The 25840-nt window shown below is 40.1% G+C and overlaps 1 protein-coding gene across 15 annotated transcripts in view; it reads right to left on the reverse strand.

Moving 5' to 3' along the window:
- MICAL2 (microtubule associated monooxygenase, calponin and LIM domain containing 2) overlaps positions 1–25840 on the reverse strand; it is a 272089-nt gene that overhangs the window by 224150 nt on the left and 22099 nt on the right. The window contains exon 1 of one of the 15 annotated variants that reach the window (XM_056802075.1): positions 5606–5654. The exons of the other annotated variants lie outside the window; for them this stretch is intronic. The gene's annotated coding sequence lies outside the window, so the exon portion shown is untranslated. Of the gene's footprint in view, positions 1–5605; positions 5655–25840 lie in introns of those variants that run through there. 15 annotated transcript variants of the gene reach the window in all.

The following is a 25840-nucleotide window of genomic DNA, read 5'->3' on the forward strand; positions in this document are numbered from 1 at the left end:
CTAGCTGTGTGACCCTGGACAAGTCACTTACCCTGTTTGCCTCCATTACCTCATCTGTAAACTTAGAGAAGGAAACGGCAAACCGCTCCAGTATCCTTGACAAGAAAATCCCAAGTGGGTTGTGAAAAGGCAGCCATGACTGAAAGAACTCAACAACAAAACTCAATGGGCTAAAGTGGACTATGATTATGAGCATATCCATTACCTATATGGAGCCCTATTTGCAGAAACTTGCCCGTATCCAGAAAGCAGCTTATTTCCCAGTTTAAATGAAACCCGATGACCAAATTGAGAAGAAAGTAAGTGCTTGCTTCTTACATCTCAGGCCCCGAGCACTCCGAATGGGTCTCCCCATTTTGTTCCCCATGCTTATCAACAATGCAGGTATTTTAGATTTTGGATAGCTCTCTCACTGCCAACGTGTTGACATTTCAGTTGGCTCTGGACAGCCCTTAATGGGTTTTTTATTTTTATTTATTTTTTTTTTATTCTGGGCAGGGCTGACGTGCCCTGACAGGTTAGAGGGACCCATCTCATAAGTGCTGACTGCCTTCCAAGCCTGACTCTGCATGAGGACTGGCTGCAGGTCAGGGGAGGACAGATGGTGGCCCAGGTGGAGGATTCCATGAAAGGAATGGCACAACAACTCCTCCTACAGTGTCTTGGCAAGTCACAGATGGGAGAAGGGCAGAGGTAGGCAAATGGAATGTAGCACATTGGAAAAACTGCATCTGAAGTCACAAGACCGGGGTTTGAATTCTCTCATTCCATCGATAATGATGGTGCCACCTTGGGTCTCTGTAGACACACAATGGAGCGTTGAAGAGACTCCAGGATTATCTCATCAAACAGCAGCATGATCTGGTGGGAAAATGTTAGCTTCAGAATCAAAGGACCTGGGTTTAACTCATTACTTATGTGACCTGGGGCGAGTCACTTAGTCTTTCTGTGTCTCAGTTCCTCACCTGGAAAATAAGGGGTTGAGGCTAGAGAACTCCTGGGATCCCCTCCAGTTCCAAAACGATTATCCTTTATCTTATTTGCCAGCCTTTTATTAAATATATGTGGGGTATTTAGGGGCAGTTAGGCAATGTAGTAGATAAGAGTGTTGGGCTGAGAGTCAAGATGAATTCTAATCTGGCCTCAGACACTTCTTATTGGCTGTGTGACCCTGGTCAAGTCATTTAATCCCATTTGCCTTCATTTCCTCATTTGTAAAATGAGCTGAAGGAGGAAATGACAAACCACTTCAGTATCTTTGCCAAGAAAACCCCAAATGGGGTCACAACATCAGATGTGACTGAAAAGACAGAACCACTACATCTTGAATGAATAAAAAGTTAGTTGCTCTTAGGATTTCTATACCACTAAATTTTCATGTTCTACTGCAGCTCTCTTCCATTGTGCCATCATGGTGCAAATACCCCACTTTCTTCTACTTTTTTTTTAAAACCTTTACCTTTTGTCTTAGAATCAATACTGTGTATTGGTTCCAAGGCAGAAGAGCAGTGAGAGGTAGGCAACTGGGATTAAGTGACTTACCCAGGATCACACAGCTAGAAAGTATCTGAGGCTAGACTTGAACCCAGGACCCAGCTCTCAATCCACTGAGCCATCTAGCTTCCCTCTGTGCCCCAGTTTCTTGAAAACTGTGCCAATGAAATACTGGTTCTGCCAAATTGAAAATGCTTCAGGTACCGACCCAGGTAGGGTCTATGGTACTATTATTTGAGAACCTTTCTACTAGGCTCATCACCAGAAAACTGGCCATCAAGTGATGAAGTTTTTGGAACCACCACAAGACACCTGTTTACGAAGATATGAGCTGGGTCAGCATAATACTGACAACGGGGGACTGCCAATGCCGGACCTATAAGAAGGAAGCAGTCCTGATTTGACCAGCAGCCCCCTGGCTTGCTCGTTCTTTTTAAATTTCAGTCCCACTTGGATTTGGATTCCAATGCACCTCAGAAGAGACACTTGTAAAGAGCAGGGGCCAGGGAATCAACGCCTCTAATCTCTTTCTCAGATAGATTTCCCAAGGGCACTCCTCAACAATGCTTTCATTAAAGGCGGATTCTGAGAAATCACAGGCCTTCCCCAAGGCTTCGCCAGTCCTAGATATCTGCCCTAGACATTCAGTAATTTTCCTTGGGTTCTTCATTTCGATGACACGGCCCCAAGGAATTCATGCTGATAACAAAGGCTATGTCTTTGATACCTTGTCTAGCACATTAAAAATAACAAGGATTTTTGTTTTCATGATCCCCAAAGCTGACATCCATTTTCTCGGTTCCTGCAGAATCATTCTGTGGCCAAGTTTGGAATGTAAAACGGTTCCTCCTGAGACATGCTGTATCTGAACTTACAAGGAAGGGCGTTTACTGTCAGCTTGCTTTGCCAAAGGAATCTGAGACATTTTAAATATGAACTTTCAACATGGACTGTTCTGCCCAGCTAACCTTGCTCCATCCAGCCTCACACCTCCACTAAGGGAATTAGGAATAGATCTGCAGGTCTTTCAGGAAAACTGTCCCCCAAAGCATTTTTAAGGAGGAAGAAACATTAGAATTCAATCCATACCTGGTCTTGAATCTCCTCAATGGCAGACCTGAAAAATGGTCCAGAAACCTTTGCCTGAAGACCTCCAGTGAGGGCAAACCTACTCACTGTCAAGGCAGACAATTCTGCTTTTGTAATTGTTAAGAAATATTTCCTTATAGCAAGCCTAAATTTACATCATCTCCTAAACGTCTCCATTTCTAGGGCAAAGCAGCATAGCAAATTTCTCTTCCACATAGAAAGACCTTCAAATATATGAACCTATTACCTCTATCCTCTGCCTCTTCCCTATCAGCATTTCCTTCAGCTAGTCTTCCTGTGGCATGAGTTTAAAGTGCCTCACCATCCCAACTGCCCTCCTCTGGACCATCTCCAGCTGATCAGTGGCTACAACTAAAAAAAATACTCCAGGGCGATCTGACCAGGACAGACAATGATGGAGCCCTGACTTCCCTGGAACTGGGCATTATATTTTCCTTTGAGCAGCCTAAGATTGTATTTGTTTTCCAATCTATCATACTTTTGGCTCAAATTGGGTGTGCAAACCCCTAAAACCTCAAGATTTTTTTCTAATGAATTGCTTTCTAGCCCTGCCCCATCTTGAATTAGAATTCTTTTTGTTTTTTTATATTTTTACATGGTTACATGATTCTTGTTGTCTCCCTTCTCTCTTCCTTCTCCCCTCCCAGACTCGACAAGCAATTCCACTGGGTTATGCAAATGTTATCACTTGATACCTATTCATTTTTGCAATAGAGCCATCTTTTGAAAGCCAAACCCCAAATCATGTACCCATATAAACAAGTGATAAATCATATGTTTTCTTCTGCATTTCTACAACAACAGCTCTTTCTCTGGATGTGGAAGTGGTCTTTCTCATAAATCCCTTGGGATTGTCCTGGGTCAGTGCATTGCTACTAATAGAGAAGTCCATTACATTCAATTGGTCCACAATGTTTCACTTTCTATGTACAATGTTCTCTTGGTTCTGCTCATTTCACTCTGCATCAGTTCATGGAGGTTCTTCCAGGTCATATAGAAACCCTCTAGTTCATCATTCCTTATAGCACAATAGTTTTTCATCACCATCATATACCATAATTTGTTCAGCTGTTCCCCAATTGAGGGACACCCTCTCATTTTGAATTTGAATTCTCAAAACACACACACACACACACACACACACACGTTTTCAAATGTGAGAGTTTATATGTATACCTGTAAAAGTCCATCTTAGTTCATTTGCTCTAATGTTCTAATCTGTCAAGATCTTTTGAATCTCAACTGTCAGCCAGTGTGTTACCTATTTCTCCCAGCTTTTAATGTCATCTGAAAATTTCATAGGCATTCCAGATAACTTTTATATATCAGATTTCTATTTATATCCAAGACTCTGATTTTTTAAAAAAATGGTTAAATAGCATAGGACCAAGGACAGATCCCTGGAGCACTCCACTGGAGAGATCCAAGTAGACATTGAACCATTTGGCTATTCTTTGGTTCTGGCCCTCTCATTAACTCTAAATCTATCTGTCTAGCCCACATCTCCCACAAAAAATCTAGAGTTCATAAAATGTTTTGCTAAAATAAAATCTAAGCAAACTCTATCTGTGTTTACCAGCTTACAATTCTCTAAAAATAGGAAGGAATATTAGTTTGGCATGACTTGTTACAGAGGAACTCAGGCTCACTCTTGGTGATTACTATTTCCTTTCCTAGATGTTGTCTAACCATGCCCTTTGACAGGCAGGTAGAGGTGGTAAGAGCAATGGATTTTGAATCAGGAAAACTATGTTGGAGTCTTGTCCCAGCTATTTCCTAGTGGTGTGATCCTGAACAAGTCACTTAATTTCTCTCAGCCTCAGTTTCCTCATCTGTAACATGCAAACCACAAAACACTATATAAATGCTACTATTATTATCACTAGTACAATCCAGAATTTTGCCAGCTGTTGAAGTCACATACCCTAGGCTATAGCTTTCAGATTCCATATTTTCTTTAAAAACTGGGACTATACTTCTTTTAGTAGTTCTATGAAAGACCAAGATGCCATCCAATTGGAAAAATCAGCTTTAAAACCATACAAGTGATGATGGCTCTGTAGGTCCGCCCAAAGTACATGCCACAACACAGTATCTGCATATGATATGTTTCCCTGAAGACGTGGGCTGTGTCTACAGACACTTGCATTTACCTATCTTATCCTATCATTGGAGACATTTTATATTTATGCTCTCTCTCTCTGAAAGACCATTTCTCTGAAAATTCTTACTGTTTCTTAGATCCACAAGGAATGCTTGACCTAAGATACAATCCTGAAGACTCATGAATGGCCAAGGGAGAAGGTCAAACAAGGTAAGAGACTTTTTCCAGAGCCAAACTGCAAGATATCTTGGAGGAGATTAAGCAAAAGTATTACAATGAGTAAGAAAGAGAGAAAACTGCTTGGCAGTCAGGAGATATGGCTCTGGCCTCTGCCATGAACCAGCTGGATCCCTACTCTGGGCCTCAGTCTCCCCATCTATGAAATGATGGGGTTGGACAAGATCGCCCTGCAAGTCCCTCCTAATTCTTGGAGTCTATAACCACAATATGATGGAATATAAATATGGGGTTTGAGACTGCTAATGTTACAGAGGGAAAACAGCAGGCACAGACATCTTGGGGCCAAAGATAGAACCCCAGGGCAAGACTGGGAAAATCTACTGGGGTTCTAATGAACTTGCATGATAAAGGAGTTGCAGAATGATTATACCAGAGGCAGAGAAGCTTTAGTGGTAGAGACAAGATGAGGATGATGGTTGGTCTAGTGGGTCAGAGGAAAATCAACTAGGAAAGGTTGTACAATCCCAGGGAGATAACCCATTCTTTTGGCAGAAGAAAGATATGGATGGCTCTACTTGGCTTAGGAAGATGGGAGGGGAAGGGAGAACTTTTCTGCTCAAAAAAAAAAAGCAACCAGGGACTTGGCTTCTTTGGTGACTATGGATAGGAGAGAGAACATTGTGCTGTTTAGGAAATTCAGAAAACAAAACCACTTACCATGTACCTGACCGGTGAACAAATTTCTTCAAGTGAAGCTTGGCTCATAAAGGAGCCTGGGTATCTCTATGACAGGCCAATGAAGTCATAGAATCATAGTTCCTGAGCTTAAAGAGATCATAGGGGTTGAGTGCCCCCCCCCCCGAGTAAATGACTTGCCTAAGATCATGCAAACCAAAGTGACAGAGGTGGGATTCAAACTCAACTCCTCTGGCTACAAATCTCTCTTCTTTCCATTGTGCTACAGGGTTCCCAAGACTGGAATCAAGGACGTCTGAGCTGTCAGGATAAATGTTTCATTCCTGTTCTTTATTAAAAAAAAAAAAAAACCTCTTACCTTCCCTCTTAGAATCAATATTGTGTATTGGTTCCAAGACAGAAAAGAGGTAAAGGCTAAGCAAAGTGGCTTGACCAGGGTCACACAACTAGGAAGTTGTGTGAGGCTAGATTGGAGCCTAGGACCTCTGATGGCCAGGCCTGGCTTTCTGTCCACTGAACCACCTAGCTGCCCCCACCTATCCTATTCTAAACCTACATCTTAACTTCCCACACTGGGCATTAGCTCTCTGCCCTTAGAAAGCTTGCAGTAGTGTATGGGGCAGAGGTAGAGAGTATAGTCAAATATTGGTATTAGGTTACTATAGCTATCTCTATCCCAACTTGGAGAAAACCATCAAGCAAAGGCTCCATCACTAGTTGAGGGTATTATGAGCTTTATCAGTGGAAAGGACATTAAACAAAAAGCATTACCATCTACTCTGCACCCTAAGGAGCCTGGGACTTTTTCACTTGACCCATCACTGAAGTCTCCTATGTAGGTTGTCTCTGCCTTTGGGAAGTGAGCTCCATGAGAGCAGGTGCTGTCTTGCTCTTCTATTTGTATCTTCAGCACCTAGTCCTTTGCTCATGATAAGCACTCAATAAATGCTTGGTTCTTTTTCTTTTCATTCATTCATTCATAGAGAGCATTCATTCATTCCTACTCAGCTCCATGTTATACCAGTGACCACTGAAATCTCTGAGATTAGAAGACTAAGAGGCATGATTAAAGAGAGGAAAAATTACCAAGTAATAGCCCAGGAAGGAGCTGAAGGTGTTGCACCAGAGAGAATGCAAAAACATGGTGGAAAAGTAAAGAGAGCCCCACAAAGGTAGAGTGGTACAGTGGATAGGGTCCTGGAATCTGAGAATGTGACCTTAAATCATGACTTTCCTGCTTTCCAATATGCAAGCTTAGGACAGTCACTCTAACTCTGAGTCTCAATTTCCTCATCAGCAAACAAGAGGGCTGGTCTAAGTGGTTCTTGAAGTGCCTTTCAGCTCTAGACTTAAGATCCTATCAACTGCAGTTCTTCAAGGAGAGATTTTCAGACCTTCAAAAATATCAGGATATGACTAGCAAGGCCACCAGAGAGCCTTCTTCTGAGGGGGGGTGCAGGCACTTTTTAGGATAAAGTCAGGCCTCGTAACAACTGCTCTTATGGGGAACAGAGAATGGGGTTTTCCATTGGGAAATAGTAAATCAAGAAAAGGATGCCCTTCATAGATTTCTGAGGACCCCTCCAACCCCATGATTACATGATAAAGAAGAAACACTAGGCCAATTCAATTTGTGCCTTGAGCTGGGAGCTCATAATATAGCAAAGCAAGCAGAATTCCTGACTCCAGCTCCCAAATGGCTCCTTTTAAATAACACCTTAACATCATGATCTTATCTGGCTTCAGAGGGTATTTTTCTAGGCTTTGTCTACACTAACTCTTCAGACAGAGCCCTTTGGGTCTAAGATGAATTGCTCTCAGCATCATTTCTGCTGGTTAGGTAAAAAGAAACATGGGCAGCCTTACTACTCCACAGTGCTCTCATTTCCTGCTTCCTGTCTTGATTTAATTCTTCACCCCCAAGACACTCCATAAACCCAACAAATGCTGACTTTATGGTGTCAGTCACTTTTAATAAAAGTTAAAAATAGCCTTCACATTAGAAGACTACTAAATACGTTAATGATGTTTGGCCAAGTTTTATTAGCCCTATGTAAACGGTGTGGTAGACACCTGGGAACAAGTGGGGAACTGGGCTGATTCCTCTGGAGTTCTGTGTCAGGGCAAAAGGTAAAAAGGAAAAGGATGGATTTTCCCAAACCTTTAGCAGTAAAGCTAGCAGGAGTGAGGATACGTTGTCACTATTACTCCAAAGGAAGACTCCAACTTGGATGAGACTAATCCTAAGAGTGAGTCTTTCTTGTGCCCACAGTCATTGAGATTCTGTGGGTAGAGCCAGAACTCAATCTCTGGTCTTCTGTTCTCTGTCCAGGATTCTTGCCGCTAAACCACCCTGCCTCCCTCAAAATGAGGGTCATCTGAGAAGGGAAGTATATTTCTTAATCAAATACCAAAGCAAGAGCCTCTATCATCAAAATGCATGTTCAGAACCTTGGGATTGTCTTTGGTTGTTCCTTCTCCTAGCTAGTAGAACCATCTGTCTCTGCAATGCTCTTCCAACCCTCTTATTTTCCAATATCAGGCACAACCTAAGCACCCACATCTCTCCTAACTATCTCCTTCCTTGCATTTCCCTACCTTCCCATTCATGGTTCACTGCTGCCAAACTAGCCCTCCTCACACATCTTCTTATAAGACAGAAGCTTCTTCAGGGCAGGCTGGTTCACTTTTATTTCTATAATTCTGGCGAGTAGGATGTCTAGAAGGAAGTGTTTGCCACGTTACTGAACGATACAACCACCAAAGTCCAGAGGCCAGCCAGTCTAACTTGTGGGTGAACAAGAATCCCTCCTACAGCAGATCTTAGCAGTTGTCACCAAGCTTTGCTTGAAGTAAAGGGAACTAACTCACCCACTTTGGGATAGATCTGATCACCAGGAAGAGTTTTCCAACAACAAATTTTCCTCTGCTTCCATCAGATTCCCATCCATCATTCCTAGTTGTGTCCTCTGGGGTGACATAATCCTTCTTCCTCAAGATAGTCCTTCAAATATTGAACAACAGCTTTCCCATCACCCAAAATCTTCCCTTCTCATTTAGTGAAGTAGGTAGTGCATCAGTCTCAGAAGCTGAGGACCCCAAGTTCCATCCTTGAAAGGGGTATGTGGTACAATGGGAGAAGCTTCTAAGGCAAAAAGAGGCACTCAGCTTTGCTTAGCCCCACCTAACTGGGATTGTCATTTATGTTAGGGTCCATTATTCAGTCTAAAAATGCTAACCTAAGATTCCCTTCAGGGTGGATTCTCATAGGAACAGGGAACCAGTACAAGCTTTGGAGTCTCCAGCTCATCAGCTAGTCCTAAAACTTGGGGTTCATCAGATCTCACTAGGCTACAAGTTTGGGGTTTCTAGATTCCATGTTGACACATGGAACTATCCCCAATCACTCAGCTGATTCTCCCAAGGCACATCCTCAATGCCTTTCACCATCCTGACTCCCTTCCAGTTAATCCAAGTCATCAGTAAAGTGTGATGCCCAGAATGGAAAAAAAAAATTATTCCAGGTGAGATTGAACTAGGTCAGAATACATTGTACAGAGTACCCATTTAGCTCCCTACTCCTATTCCCTTTGGCTGCTACATCAAACTTTGATTAATAATGAGCTTGCTGTCCACTAAAAACCCCAGATTTTTTCATATAAATTGTTAGCTAGCCTCCCCCAAATTATATTTCTCTTTCTCATATTTGAACTTCTCTCTCAGCTCCACTCCTGCCTCATCATATTTCCCCATTGTGCCTCCACTGCCTTCTCAGTCTGAAAGGTTACTTTGCCTCATTAGCCCCTCTTCTCATTCAAATTCTTCTCCAAACTCTATTCTGAGGAAGTACCCAGGTCAACCATGCTCTTTTCTTCACTCTCCTCCCAGTTCTGTAGTTTCTCCTCCTCTAGCCCCTTCAGCTCCCCTTCTACATGGTATCTTCCCTCATTAGAAGATGAGTTCCTTGAGGACAGGGATTGTCTTTCTTTTTTTCTGGATTTGTATTCCTTGCACTTACATAGAAGATAGAGAGTATCTGACCTGGAGTCTGAAAAAACTCATCTTCTTTCATTCGAATCTGGCTTCAGAAACTTACCAGCTTTGTTACTCTTGGGCAAGTCACCTAATTATTTTTGCCTCCATTTTCTCATCTGTAAAGTGAACTTGAGAAGGAATTGCTACCTGACTCGACAGAGGAATCCTCCCCAGTTTTATGTCACCTGCAAATTTGATAAACATGTCATCTGTGTTTTTATCAAAGTTGAAAATGGAAATGTTGAATGACACAAGGCAAGAACAGATCCCTAGGGAACTCGGCTGGAGACCACCTCCCAGGGTGGCATTGAATGATTAACACCGATCTTTAATTCCAGACCTGCAACTAGATTCACCTAACTGTACTATTATCTAGCTGTCATCTCTCTATCTTGCCCACAAAAAGACCATGAGACACTTTGTCAAATGATTTACTAAAATCTTGGGAAATTCCATCTACAGTAACCCCTGATCTACCAGTCTAGTAACCTTGTCAACAAAAGAAATGAAGATATTCTGGTAAGACCAGTTCTTGATGCAGCCATGATGACACTTTGTGATCACCACTTCCTTTTCTTGATGAATACCAACATCCTTTAACAGTCACTCAACATGGCTAATATGAAAAGATGTTTTGCATGACTCCACATATATAATCGATCACATTGCTTTGCCTTCCCAAGGAGTGGGGGAGGGAGAGAATTTGGAACTCAACATTTTTAAAAATGAATGTTTAAAATATTTAAATATTTTTTAATTTTTTTAATTTTAAAAATATTTTTAAATGGGAGGTATTTCATCAAAAAATAAAAATCTATTTTTTAAAAAAAAACATTCAAGAATTTTTGAGGGGAGTTAAAATCAAGTTCATTAGCCTGTTTGCAAGTGTCACTCTCCTGTCTTTTTGGAAAATCAGAGCTTTTCTTCAATCTTGCCACATCTCTTTTAATGTCAAAAATCATTGAATCATCTGACTTTATTTGTATAAAAAGTATTTTATAATTATGTTCATATAGTTTCTGGGTTTGATTTGGTAAATATAATCCTGTATATTTTATTCTATCTACAGTTATTTTAAATGTTTTATATGTAAATAATTATGTTATATATATATAATAAATTTATATATAAATACATTTCTATCTCTTATTGCAGGATATTATTAGTGATATATAGAAATACTAATGATGATTTATGTGAGTTTATTTTACTTGCCACTTTGCTAAAACTATTGATAGTTTCAACTAATTTTTTAGTTGAATCTCTAGGGATTTTATATATCATCATATCATCTGTTAAGAGAAAGTTTTGTTATCCCTGTCTATTCTGATTCCTTCAGTTTCTTTTTTCCTTTCTCATTGCTATTGCTTGCATTTCTAATACAATATTAAATAGGTTGATAGTTTGGGGCATCCTTGTTTCAGGAATTCCAGATGTTATAGGAAAGGCTTCTAACTTATTCTGATTACATATAATGTTTGCTGATGGTTTAAAGTATATACTTATTAATCTAAAGAAAAATCCATTTATACCTATGCTTTCAAGTGTTTTTAACAGGAATTAGTGTTGTATTTTGTCATTAGCTTTTTCTGCCATATATTGATATAATCATATGATTTTTGTTATTTTTTGGATGATGTAATCAATTATGTTAATAGTTTTCCTCACATTAAACTATCCCTGCACACCTAATATAAATCTTGTTTGGTCATAACATATAATCTTTGTGATATATTATAGTCTCCTGGCCAATATTTTATTTAGAATTTTTGCATCTATATTCATTAATGAAATTGGACAATAATATTCCTTCTCTGGGAAAGTTGGGTGGGAGGGGGGGCAGGGAAAAAAAGAAAATGATCTTTGTTTCCAGTGAATAATGTTTGGAAATGACCAAATAAAATAATGTTCAAAATTTAAAATAAATAAATAAATAAATAAATATAGTAAAAAAAATATTCCTTCTCTGGATTTTTTCTTCCTGGTTTAGGGATTAGCACCATATTTGTTTCATAAAAGGAGTTTGGTAAGACTCTTTACCAATTGTTTATTATTTATTTATATATATACATAAATAATATAATTATTATCAAATTAAATAATTTAATATTGGAATTAGAATATCTTCTAATGTTTGGTAAAATTCATTTGTAAATCCATCTACTCCTGATGCTTTTTTTGTTGGGAAGTTCATTTATGGTCTGTTCAATTTCTTTGTCTAAAATGGAATTATTGAGATATTCAATTTCCTTCTCTATTAGCCTAGTCACCAAAAATTTATACTTTAGTAAGTCCATTGGACTTAAATTATTAAATTTGTTGGCATATGGCTGGGCAAAATAACTCCTAATAATTGATTTTATTTCATCTTCATTGGTGGTAGATTTAGCCCTTTCCTTTCATTTCAACACTGAATGGCATCTGCTTGTTCTCTTATTACCTGTAATGCAATTATTTGTCTGGGCTGAAGACAGAATCTAAATCCAGCCAGAGCATCTAGAGACTTTCCTTTGGTCCTTACCTGTGTTGAATTTCATAGATCATGTAGCTTTGTGGAGAGAGAACAGGTTAAGAAGGGAGGAGCCACCAGGAACTTTCACCACCCTCTCTCCTCTTATATATACTCACTTGAGCATGCACTGTGGAAGGGACTAGTGAAGGTGCCATGAAGGGATAAAGCTTGGGGAAACCAGTCGGCAAACTGTCTTAGAAGTGGAAACAGGAATCACAAATAAGTAGGACAGCTTTGAAAGTTACAGGATCACTTATTATTTATTTAAAAGGAAAAGCAAGCTATATATAAGAAAGAATACAGTTTAACCTACAAGCCTTTTATCGGTTCTATTATGTATATGGAAATGCCATTTTTATTGGGTGTTAAGTTTAGAATATGTATGTGTATAAATGTATATTTTTATATATACAAATAAAATTTAAATATTTTTAAAAGAAGCAGAAACAGCAAGAAAGGAAGAGAGGAGACATAAAGGACATACCCATGGTGGTTATTGGAGCTTCCTCTTAGACAAGTCAAGCCAACATTTTATTAAGGGCCTTGTAAATGCCAACCACTTTTCTAGGCACTGGACACACAAAGAAAGGCAAAAACCAGTCCCCTCTCTCAAAGAGCTCATGGTCTAATGGGGGAGACCCCATGCAAACAAATATGTACAAACCAAATAGACACAGGATAAATTGGAGATAATTAAGAGGGGACGGGCACTAAATTGATGGCAGACAATAACACTTAGGAGTTCCTCCTCAGGTTTTGTATTATTATTAAAAATAACTTCCTTCCAAAAAAAAAATAACCCCTCCAAATAGAATCTTGCAGAAAAACACAGACACACACACACACACAGAGAACTATGTTCTGGGAGGGTAGTGTGTACACAGTGGAAAAATAAAGGGCTTTGGAGCCAGAAGAATGAGGATCAAATCTAGGCTCTGCCTATATGATCTGCAAGTCATTTAATCCCATTTGCCTAGCCCTTGCCCTTATGTCCTAGAATTGTTACTAGGACAAAAAGTAAAGGTTTAAAAAAATAATAATAATGAGGGAGTTGGATGAGATGATCTCTCTGGTTCCTTCCCTTCCCACTTACACTGTGCTAGGAATACAAATACAAAGTTCAAAGCCAATAATCCCATGATCTTGTGATTCTGTAGACATAGGAGAGGCACAGAGAAAGAACGATTCACAGAGAACCTGGATGTGAATTCCACTCTTGTCATTTACTACCTGTATGACCCAGCACAAGCCATTTCTACCAGAGAAGGGGATGATTTCTAAGTTCCCTCCCTAGCTCCAAATCTATGATCCTAAGGACATCTAAAATCTACACTGGTGATCGCTTTAACCAAATTATTCTTATTTAAATATCTTTTCATACCAAGAAGTACTACATATGCTTTAAACAACAGCAAACACTGGTCAGTTACCCAGTCAAGGAAAACCAGTCTATCTGAATGAGAAGCAAATACAGAAAATACCTCTGAGCTCTATACAAAGATCCCTATCTAGAGGAAGAGAGACACAAAGTACAAAAGCTACAACACCAAATTAGAAAACCAAAGCCCTATTAATTCACTGTGTCACCTTAGTTGTATTTGGCAGAGTGTGGGTACAGTGCTATCTTTAAAGTCTGAAACACTGACATTCAGTCGCTGCATGACCCCTGACAAGTCTCTTAGCCTCAGTTTATTCATCTGTAAAATGAAGGGGTTGGACTTAATGGCCACAAAGTTCCTTTTTATAGCTCTAACTCTGTGATCTTGTATTAGTGATTTTCTGAAATTAGCAGACGAATCACTAGTCAAGAAACATTTAATAAGTGACTACTAAGGGCCAGGTATTATGATAAACACGGAGGACACAACTCCAAAAAAAGACAGGTCTTTCCCTCAAGGAGCTTACAATCTAATTCCGCCAATCTAATTAGGACCTCCAGACCTAGAGTCAGGACAGACATGGGTTCAAAGTAGAACTTTGATAACAGCTAGGTAAGAGCAGAACACTTAAATCTCTGAGACTCTTCTTCGGTAAACAGGGAATGATAATGACTGTGGTAGTCATCTCCTAGGACTATGGTGGGCTCAAAGGAGAGAATGGACAGAAAGAGCTTGGAAAACTTAAAAACCCTTCACAAAGGTGGGCAACTCTAGGCATGGACTGCATTCTCTATATTGTCAAGCATGGTTGATTTGTTGACTTTTTTTCGCTATTATTTATTTTCCTTCTTTTCTCGTCTTTGTAAAGGGATACAAAACAGTAAGATAGATAGATAGATAGATAGATAGATAGATAGATAGATAGATAGATAGATAGATAGACATATATATATATATATATATTTTTTTTTTAACCAGACTGATTTCATCAGTGGAAGAAGTTTTAAGGGAAAAACTGTCAGTGAAGATCAGATTTGGACCTTCTCAACCATTTCTGACCTTAGAAAGTTGCCTTGGGCACTGAGAGGTTAATGGTCATACAGACAGCATATGGCAAGGACCTGCTAAGTTGAAATCTTCCTGACTTCCTGGGTCATCTCTTTATCTACCATGCCAAGCTGCCTCTAATTAAAGTCAGTCTCTCTCTGTCTCTCTCTCTTCCTCTTCTTCTCTCTCTCCCTCTCTCTGTCTCTGTGTATCTCTGTCTCTCGGTCTGCTTCTCTCTTCCCCCTCTCTCTCTGCCTCTCTCTCTCCCCCTCTCTTTCTTCCCCCCTCTCCCTCTCTCCCTCTATCTGTGTCTCTGTGTCTCTTTGTCTCTGCCTCTCTCTCTCTTCCCCCTCCCTCTCTATGTTTCTCTCTCCCTCTCTCTCTGCCAATCTCTGTGTCTCTGTGTATCTCTCTGTCTCTTTGTTTCTCTGCCTCTCTCTTTTCCCCCTCTCTCTTTGCCTCTCTCCCTCTCTCTGCCTCTGTATATCTCTGTCTCTCTGCCTCTCTCTTCCCCCCCCCGTCTCTTTCTCCCTCTTTCTCCCTCTCTCTGCTTCCCTCTCTCTCTCCCTCTCTCTCTCTGCCTCTGTTTCTGTGTGTGTCTCCCTCTCTGTCTCTCCGCCTCTCTCTCCCCCTTCCTCTCTCTCTCTCTCTCTCTCACACACACACACACACACACACACACACACACACACACATACATTCTCACATTTATACACACAAACTCTCATGCAATATCAATAGAAATTATTAAAGATAAAAAGCTTTAAAGAATTACATAAATGCCAGTTATTATTATTATTGTGGTTTCCCCACGAGGAATGGATTGATCACTAATTGAATAAAAGCAGAGAATGTCAGCACTTCTGGGATTTTTATAAGAGTAATGTCAGGCTGGTACAAAGTCTGGTCCTGCATTAATTAGCACTTCTCAGGAGGGTGAGCCTCTGGGTGGTACATTCAGAATACCACATAAAAGGGACATGCTGGTTATGTCTAAACTACCTCAGAGATGCCACATGGTGTTATGGATAGTCTTGGACTTGGAATAAAAAAACCTGGTTGTAAATACCAGCTTTAACACTGTATAACCATGGCTAAGTCATTGAACCTCTCAGTTTCCTCATCTGTAAAATGGGGATAGCACTTCACCAGATATTAAGGAAAAAAATTAGAGAAGAGAATAATAGACAGTAAACCCCTTGAGGGCAGAGACTATTTCAGTCTGTCTCTGTATCCTAGCACAATGCCTGAAACTAGGCAGGTTCTCAATAAATACTTGCTGATAAGTGATGATTGCTAATGGCTGAATTCACATTTGAAAAAAACAAAAAAAACAAAAAACAAATCTGTATCCCTTCAGAATGTTCCGGCTGGGAACCACAGCTGCTACCGCCCAACTGTAAAGGCAAACAAACCCAACCACATGCACATCTGTCTAGAGAAGACAGGAACCTCAGAACTGGCTGAATTGAGGACCTCAGTGGGAACAATGGTGGGAAAATCAACTAGGACAAAGGAAAATAATTCAATTTAACTCATCACTAAATCTTACAATATTTCACATCCTAAAAAAATTCATAATATGCAATATGTCTTCCTTTAGCCACAACCACTTGTGTTTACATAATTTGGCATTCATTTCACAAGCTCTTGACATGGATTCTTTACCATGAATCCACAGTGATCACATTGGAAATTTGAGAAACAGACTTGTTTTTCCGCTGTCTAGCCTTGATTATAACCCATAGATTTTCAATGGGATTTCAATCAGGCAAGTTCCCAGATCAGTGAAGCATTGAAAAAGGTGGAGCTGAAACCACCCCAAGTCTGCTTTCCCCTGTTGTCTTAACTAGGTGAAAAATGGTGTTTCTTTTTAATAGAATCGAATCATCAGAACTAAGTTGTATAGACTTTGTTCCTGATGCCATTTAGGGTCTTATTTACAATTGTTTAATTCAGTCAAAAAGTGTTTACACTGCTTTACAGAGTACTTTGCTGAGAACTATGAATGTGGAATATTATATAGTAAAATTAGACTTTTTTTAATCTATTCATCAATTTTTCTGAACTGTTTTTTTTCTTTTTCTCTTTGTTAAAAAGGGTAGCTCTCTCAGAGCAGTTCAGGGAGGGATATATGGAAAAGCATAAGTGATATAAATATAAAATGTCAATAAATTTTTTAATGTTTAAAGTGTTTATACATATATAATCTATATTAAATTGCTTGGCTTCTCAAGGAAAGCAGAGATATGGGAGAAAGAAAATTTAGAACTCAAATTTTTAAAAAATGGGTGCTAAAAATGTTTACATATAATTAGGAAATATTTAACAAAATAAATAAAAATATATATTGGGGGAAAGTATTTTAACTTAATTATGTGATAGGATGTTATACTTATTATCATCATATCTTGCATAAATTCTTTAACATTCCATGATGTGGCACCAGATCCTATTACTATATTATGCTTCCACTGGGAATTTCTGTAATTCCAGAACAATTCTCCTTCCCAGGATAGCAATCTATTTTTCAGAGTTAGTCATTCCCTTATTGAAGTCAAAAATTCCTCAAACATTTTTTTTGGGGGGGAGATGTTTCGCACTCTGATGAAGATGCCCAGATTTTATAAGCTGATTTGGATTCTTCTGACAATGGTTTTGGCATAGCCTTGAAAGAAAAAAAATTTCATTTAAAAAATACATTCCCAGGGCAGCTAGGTAGCACATCAGATAAAAGTGCCAGGCCTGGGGGGCAGCTGGGTAGCACAGTGGATTGAGAACCAGTCCTAGAGACGGGAGGTCCTAGGTTCAAATCTGGCTTCAGCCACTTCCCAGCTGTGTGACCCTGGGCAAGTCACTTGACCCCCATTGCCTAGCCCTTACCACTCTTCTGCCTTGGAGCCAATACACAGTATTGACTCCAAGACGGAAGGTAAGGGTTTAAAAAAAAAAAAGTGCCAGGCCTGGTGTGGAGAACTTGGGTTCAAATCTGGACTCAGACACTTTCTAGCTGGGTGACCCTGGATAAGTCACTTAACCCCAATTGCCTAGATCTTACCACTCTTCTGCCTTTGAATTGATACTTTAATCTATTCTAAGGCAGAAGGTGAGGTTTTGGGTTTGGGGTTTTTTTTAAGTGAGTTTCATAAGTAAAAATTATCTTTTTCCAATATTCATTACTCCAGTTTTTACATTATCTTGTCTTTCAGAAGTTTTTTTTTTTTTGATTCAAACCAATAGTTAGCTGGGTTTTTAAAAAACTGGTCCTATCAATAGCCTCCCAACTTTAAGTAATCTATTTTGCATTTTAAAGGACTTAGTAATGTTTTAAAGAAAAGTAGAATTAATAATATTAACAATAATAATGATCCCAATTTCCTCAATTTATGAAGATAAAATAAGCTATTCTCTAGAAATAGCTTGCTAACATTTGGCACTGTTTTTTCATTTTTTTAAACTGCCTTTTCCTTTTTTATGAGTTTGAATTATCCTTGAAAGATAACTATTGAAATATCTCTAAGAGTCGTTTAAGTGTGCTCTTCAAGAGCTAAAACTTTTACATGTTTCCTTATAGTGACGTCCATTCCTAAAAGCCATAGAAGTAAAAACATAATTAAAAGGAAGCAATGAAACAAAATTCATGTGCATATGGCATAAAATTCAGCATTCAAATGGCAGAAAACTAACTAATGGAAGGGAAACGTGTTTCATCTTGTTTCGTCTAGTCAAAGTCAGCCACAATCTGAGTCAAGAGAAGTACTCATGCATGACCAATATCCTCACAAAATAAAAACATATTAAAACTGTTGACCACCCCATAGAATTCCCAAAGTGCTATACGTGGGCTTCCTATCATCAACTATCTTCCCATGGAAACTGGATAACCAAGTAGCAGAGATGTCATAAAGAGGAATCTTGTTCAGATAGAGGTTGGAAAAGATGCCTTCCAAGATCAGTTCCATCTCTAAGATTCTGGGATTCTACATGTACCCATGGCTGCTTTCAGGGCACCCTCCTCAGCAAAAGCTGATGAGCTATGGCTCATCCCAATGCATTTAGAGTCCAGCCCTTCATCGTCCTGGGATAGACCCCAAACTATGTGAGCAACCCAACCAAGAGGCTCTTTCTAATAACCCAACTGTAGCACATGGGTTCAAGCTACAGGGTAACTTCAGGAAATACAAAGAAAAAGCCATTCGGGAGAGGTTATCGAATGAAAGAGAAACTCAATGGGATGTATATGTCCCCAAGGGAATAATCACAGAATCTCAGAGTTGAAAACAACCCATATCTGAGCAAGGATTCCTCCCATTAAATACCTGACAAGTGGCCATTCAGAACCAGGTCAATGGCAGGGAATTTACAGCATGAAAGTTTTCAGTGCATATGAAGTCGGATTTCATGAAAATTAGAGCTAACCAAATGAAGATTGGACTCATTCCTTTGGTTCCCTGTCATGGGGTGGATGTGAGGGAAAGTATCCAAACAGAAGCTAGATGGCCACTTGTTGGGGATGGGAATTCCAGGTCAGAAAAGAGATGGAATATATGTCTTAATCCTATAATCACAAGACAAGAGTTCATCTCAGTTCAACCACTTGTTTTGGACAAGTTGTGTGCCTCAGTTTTTTCACCTGTAAAAAAAGACTAGATGGCTTTTGAGGACCTTCCCAGTTCTCTATATATGACCCTATAAGATTGTAAAGATTAAATTTAACTCTCCCCTGATTTTGAAAATGAAATTAATCAACTCTCCCCTGATTGTGAAGATTAAATTAACTCCCCTGCCCGTGTTTTAGATTTAATCACCAAAAGTGCAAACATCCCCACTTAATCATTGAGTAGGGGAGGTCTGTGACCCATGTGTACAATAGTGGGTGACAAATAAGAATCAAACTGACTGTCCTGTGGGCAGTCCTAAGCAAAGCTTCAACTATAATTGGTAGATGTGAAAGTGGAGGAAGGCACAGGAAATGATGCAAAAGAAAAGTGTCTTTAAAAGGGAGTTACAACTTCAACTTCTTCTGGAGTTCTGAGTTCAAGTTGGAAGCTGGTGAAGAATCTGCTGACTGGACCTGAGACCTTTCCTGGTGAGACTGTCCTTGAATCTGTCCCTTTGGACTAACACAAGGTAAGTGAAGAACTGACTCCTTTCCTGGATTTTCTGAAGAGACTAGCCTCAGGAGAGACCTGTCCTCTTGAGAGAAGTTCCCTGAATACCCAGGTCCTCAGCTCAAAAGTCAACACCTCTCTGGCTAAGGGCTAAACTCCCCTTCCTGGATTGAGCCAGGGGTTGGAGAAAAATACTTAGTGCTTAGGCTAGATATCTTACCCTATCCTCTCTCTGATTTCTTACTTCATTTTTTCTATATTTTATAAATAAATTGTAAAGAAATCTCTTTGGAATTAATTAAATTCCTGGTGACCTTACTCTTAAATAATCTAGTCCAACCTTTTATTAAAAAAAAAAAACAACCTATTTCCCCCTTACAAGATGCTCTTAACAGGTTCCCCCTCTGAGATCTGTGGCATTAGAGTAGATGGCTTCAAAGGTCTTCTTTAGATCATTAGTCCCCTAAACACTTTTTCAAAGGCTATCTATCAAATGGTCTCTCATTTTACAGATAAGGTAGCTGAGTCTCAGACTGGGACATAGGAACAGAGATTGTGATTTCAATGGTAAAGGGAACTCCCTTATGAGGAAACTCACATGTATGAGAGTCCCACAACTCCTTGTATGAGTAAAATAGAAAATGAGGCTGCCTCCTGAAATTGCCAGGCCTTAGATATCACATCTAATGAAAAAGCAAGTCTGGAGCTTTGTGAACTTAAACCTATATCTGCTGATTTCCAGCCGAGGGTTCTTATGCCAAGTGCAAATCCCAACTCCTAACCTTACTCTCACTGTGACCATGGGCACGTCTTTTTGTCATAGAGCTTCAGTTTGCTCCACTGTAAAATGGGAATAATACTTGTTCATCAGGGCTGTTGAGAGAGTCCAAATGAGATCACATATGTAAAGTGGCCCCATAAAGCCCAAAGTAAATAGTAGCCTCTGTTGTCATCATCATCATGCCAGAGTTCAAGTACCTGGGAGAAGCCACAAGCAATTACCCCTACACCACACCCACCACTCCCCTCAATTAGCAGAGGGGCTTGGGAAAGGGAATGGCTGACCTAGGATGTCCAGCTTCTGGGTCTCTGTAGGGAGAGACAACAGTCCCTATCCTCCCCTAGATGCCCAGGAGTTTGGCAAACTTTCTCTGCCTATCCCTCACAACCCTTGGATCAATTCCAGGATGATCCCATCAACATCCATGCAGCTGGACCTCCCAAGCAGCAAAGTGACTAACCACCAGGTAATAATGGCTGATCTGGATAGATTTCTAAAGGAGCATGGACCAAGAGGCAGAGTTAGAAGGATTTCCTGCCTCCTACCACCAAGGTCCATCATTTCTCAAGATGAGTCTCCATGACATGGATGAAGGAGACCCCACTGCCCCTACCCAGGACCTCAAACCCAAGAGGAGTAGGGTCTGCACACACACATAACCTATTCCTGGAACCAAAAGCTACATCAAGAAATTCTGTAAAAGCTAACTCCATCTCAGCTTCCCACCAGCCACCCACAGAAGGAGATTTTATGTTCTTCCTTATAAACCACCAGGGAAATCTCATTAAAGCAAGATTCTTAAGATAATCATTTGCAAGGTGTTATTATCTGCAAAACCAGTGAGAAAAGCTCTCTCCCCCCTCCCCACATACACCCCTAATTAAATACAGGGAGGCTGCCACAGGGAAAGAGTACTGCCTCTTGAAGGCTCTGGGTTTAAATCTTGCTTCTATTGAGTATCCAAACAGAAGGTAGATGACTTGTTGAGGATCGGGTAGAAAGGATTCTGAATTCTGAATTGGATACTGAGAAAGTGACTTGATATCTCTGGGCCTCAATTGACTAATCTGAAAATGAGGGAAATGGACTAGAAGATCTCTTAAGTCTCCTCTACTTCCAGAGCTATGATCCTAAGTATCGGTGTCAAGATACCTCCATATTCACCAGCAGGGAACGGGGATAAGGGACTATCAATGTTCCTGTCACATACAGAGAAAGCTTGGACCCCAAAGAAGCACATTCATCCTTCTCTGCCACTAACTTGCTTAGTGACCTTGGGTAAATCATTTCCTTGCTTAAAGCCTCAGAGGTGGATAGGCTGATCTCAGAGTGAGGAAGACCTAAAAGGTTCAAATCCCTTCTCAGACACATAATGACTATGTGACCCCAGGGAAATCACTTAACCTCTCCACTCTAGGCAACTCTCTAAGACATCTTTAATTATAGAAAAGATGCTGATCAGCATTAGTAGAGGGAGTTTCCTCATCAGGGAGGAGCTCTCTTTACCAGTGAAATCATGGGTTCATCCTCTTCCACACCTGTCTTCTAGTCTGAGCCTCATATACCTCATCTGTAAGATGAGAAACTTTGCAAACATCCTTTGTTTAGGGTCTTCACAGATTGCAGATCTCAAGTTGTAGTGGTCTTTCTGGGCCATGTAGTCCAGCCCTTCATTTTACATTTAACTGAGGACCACATTGAGTGAAATGACATGCTTAAAACATTGCATGGACCTTAGGTGTCTGAGGCAGAATTCAAACCCAGGTCCTCTCAATTAAAAATGATAGCTCCTTCCAATGCACATTCTGCCTCTCTTCTGACCCTCACCTTCTCCCCTTTCCAATCTATTCCTCAAATGACTACCAGAATAAAATCTTTCTTAGGAACTGATCTAGTTCTGGCAATGCTCTGCTCAAAAGCTTTTAGTGATTCCCCATTATTTAACAAGTAAAATTCACAAGGTCCTCAACATCCTGGCAACACTCTACCTTCCTAACTTTATTTGGTGCCAATCTTCTGAATATGTTCAATAATCAATCACCAAAAAGAAGTATTAAATAATTACTAAATTCCAAGACTGTGATAAGCATGGGGTATACAAAGAGGCAAATCCCAGTCTTTCCTCTCGAGGAAGTTACAGTCTAATGAGGGAGATGACACCTAAACAAATATATTCAAAGAAAGCTCTATTTGGTACAAGTAGGAAATAAGAGGGGAAGGCACTGAAATTAAGAAGAGTTTGAGGAAGGCTTCCAGTAGAAGGTGGGACTTTCCATGGGTCTTAAAGGAAGCCATAATCCCCTGGCTACTGATGGACTCACGTTTTCCCAGTTCCTATAACATAATCTCTTCTTTTTAACCCACATGCTCCAAACTCCTCTCCGGCTCAAATGCCACCTTTTTCAGGAAACTTGTCTTGATTCACATTACTCCCTTCAAAATGGTCTTTCTCCCCTCAAGTCTCAAATGGTACTTTACATCTTTCTAAAACATTCCAGGAAATACCGTAAATTAATAACAGCAACAAATAAAGCTAGCATTTACATAGTACTTTAAGATTTGGGAAGAGCTTGGCAAAGATCTCATTTATCTCACCACAATCCTAGGAGGTTAACTGCTACTATTACCCCCATGTTTACTGAAAAACTGAGGCAGACAGAGATTAAGTGACTTGCCCAGAGTCACAGATAAGTGTTTGACTTAGAATTTGAACTCAAGCTTTTCTGAGTCGAGATCCAGCACTCCATCCATTGTGGCAACTTGCTTGCCAGTCAGTGAATGAATGTAAAAGCATTTATTTCAACACTGTGTTCAAAGCACCGTGCTAGGTGCTAGGGATACAAATGAGATAGTCCCTGCCCTCAAAGGGTTCACAGCAGATGGACATGCCAACAGCTATATAGAAAATCATATATAAATTGTAAAGAACCAACAGAGGAAAGGTCCTGAGATTAAGAAAGACCAGGAAAGGCTTTTTATAGAAGGTGGAATGTTAGCTGGAACCTCAGGGAAGTCAGAAGGTTGGCATGAGAAAGGATAGACTCCCAGGTATGAGGAACAGCCATTGAAAATGCCTTGAGTTGGGCAATAGAGTGTCTTATTCAAGGAAAATCAAGGATGCCACTGATGCAGGATCTTTGGGTACTTGGGATTGGGGGAGTGAACCTAAGAAAGTCAGAGCTATCCAGATAGTTTTTCCTCTGTTCTAACCTCACATTAGCTTTACATACCTAAATATACAATTCATGCCACCCCAGAGATATGAGGGGGAAAAAAAAACAAAACAAAACAAAGACACTGCCACTCAAGAAGGTTCCATTCTACGGATAAGATTCAATCTGTCTATGAACAAATCAATAGATGCTGCTGATTCTCACACAATGGTGCCTCAAAGGTCTTCTAGTCCATCATTATTGGCCAGATGAAGACATGGAGGCCACCCAGGGAGGTAAGGTGATTTGCCCAAGATCAGCAGGGTAGTAAGTGACAAAGGTGTGATTCAGACCCCGGTCCTGCCTTTTTCCACTCCACCACACAGCCTTCTAGGAGACCTTCAGAGCTACCTTGTGAGCATTGCTTTCTCAGACTTTACATGACTTTCACTCCATACCAATTGTTTGTTTGCTTTTCAGAGCAGATAGACCTGTGATTCAGCTGGGTAAGGCGCTCCCTTTTAAAGGTGTTCTCCACAGAAGGGCAGGGTGGGGCAATAGCTCAGGAACAGAGTCTTGGAGAATTGCCTGGAGGTGCTCAGAGGTTAAAAAGCCAGTACATGACAGAGGGCAGACCTTAAAGCCAGGCCCTGGGACTCCAAGGCAGGTACAGTATCCTGGAGATCATACTACCTCCCTCCCCCTGTAAGGAACTCTTTGAGTAAGGAACCTCTTGGCTATGAATAGATGGTTCCTCTAAGGAGGAGGACATGGGAGGATTTCAGATGGTCCTTCCATATGGCCAAGAGCTTAAAAGCCATAGAAAATGAGACTCAGCAATAACTGTTTCCTCTATGCACAAGAGGTGGATGCCAATGGAACAATGGAAAAGAGGAAAGGAGGGCTGAAGCTAGAATCAGAGGATCTGGATTCCAATCCCAGCAATCCTACTTAACTACCTAGTGTAATAGATGATATTCTTTCACACTAGCTATGTGAATTTCCTAAACTATTATTTAATTAAATTATTAAATAGTTGGGATTGGATGATCTCTAAGATTTCTTATTACTCAAAGTCTGTAAACAGAAAGAAGAAAATCTGGGCTCCCCAAAGGAGTTATTGGTTGTCTCTAACTGGTCTGTGAATTTCCCCCTTACCTGCCAAGTCAGCACTTCATCATCAGGGAGCTGCTCAGGTGTTACAAAAATCAGACTCCCAAAACTGGGGGAAAAGATGGGGAAGAGGTAAGGATCCACCTCCACATTAGGAAAAGGTTTGGGGGAAACAGAGAAGAAAGCCCTGGGCTTCTGGTAAAAGCCAACCAAAAAGGAAAATTCTTCCCCCACACACCAAGAAAACCACCCACAGAAAGTCTTCTCTCAGAGGTCCAGGAGTGTTACACCCAGAGCCTCTGATGATGTGTCTTATAACCAAATGGGAGGGAAGAGGCCAAGTCTGTGTGGGAGGGAGGAAAATTTGGATGTGAAACTCAAGCTGGGTTATGAAACAGACTCTCATAATGAGACGGCAAGAGAAGAGTACGTTTTGAAAAATTGTTTACAGAAGAATTAAACTAGGAACCACTTTTTTGGTTGTTGTTGAAACTCTAATAGCATTCCAATAATCACAGTAACACGACTGCTAAGCTACAGACATGCCCAGCTGGTGACACGGGGCGATTTCAGATGGTCCTTCCATATGGCCAAGAGCTGAAAACCTTTGGGCGGAAAGTGAGACCCAACAGTAACTATTTCCTCTTTGTTAGCAGCAACCACGCACAGCTCACCAGGCAGGCGCTTCCTTTATAAGCTTCCCAGCTTATAGGCTTCTTTCAGGCCACAAAGGAGAGAACTGAAGGCTTCCTCTGCTGTTGTGGACTTCCTCAGCAGATCAATGGTCTGACTTATCTGTTACAAAGACTATATCTCTAAATGTGCTGCTAACATTACCTCCCTCCCCACTCCACTGAAGATCTAATGGGCAAGAACTTTATCATAGTGCAAAATAGGTCTATTTGTTATATATATTATATATAATATATGATATAACACATATAATATAAATAAATAAATAGGTATTTTAATTAAATGAGAAAAAACACATATGAAAATTGGGGGGAGTAAAGTGACTACTGTGGGGTACGGTATGTAACGCTGAGAGGAAAGGAGTATAGAAAAATCTGAAGTTGATTAGAGAATCTCAAGCATTGAAGAATTCCTCAAAAAAGGGCAACTGGTC

This window comes from Monodelphis domestica, chromosome 6 (assembly GCF_027887165.1).
Source record: "Monodelphis domestica isolate mMonDom1 chromosome 6, mMonDom1.pri, whole genome shotgun sequence".
Taxonomy (NCBI): Eukaryota; Metazoa; Chordata; class Mammalia; order Didelphimorphia; family Didelphidae; genus Monodelphis; species Monodelphis domestica.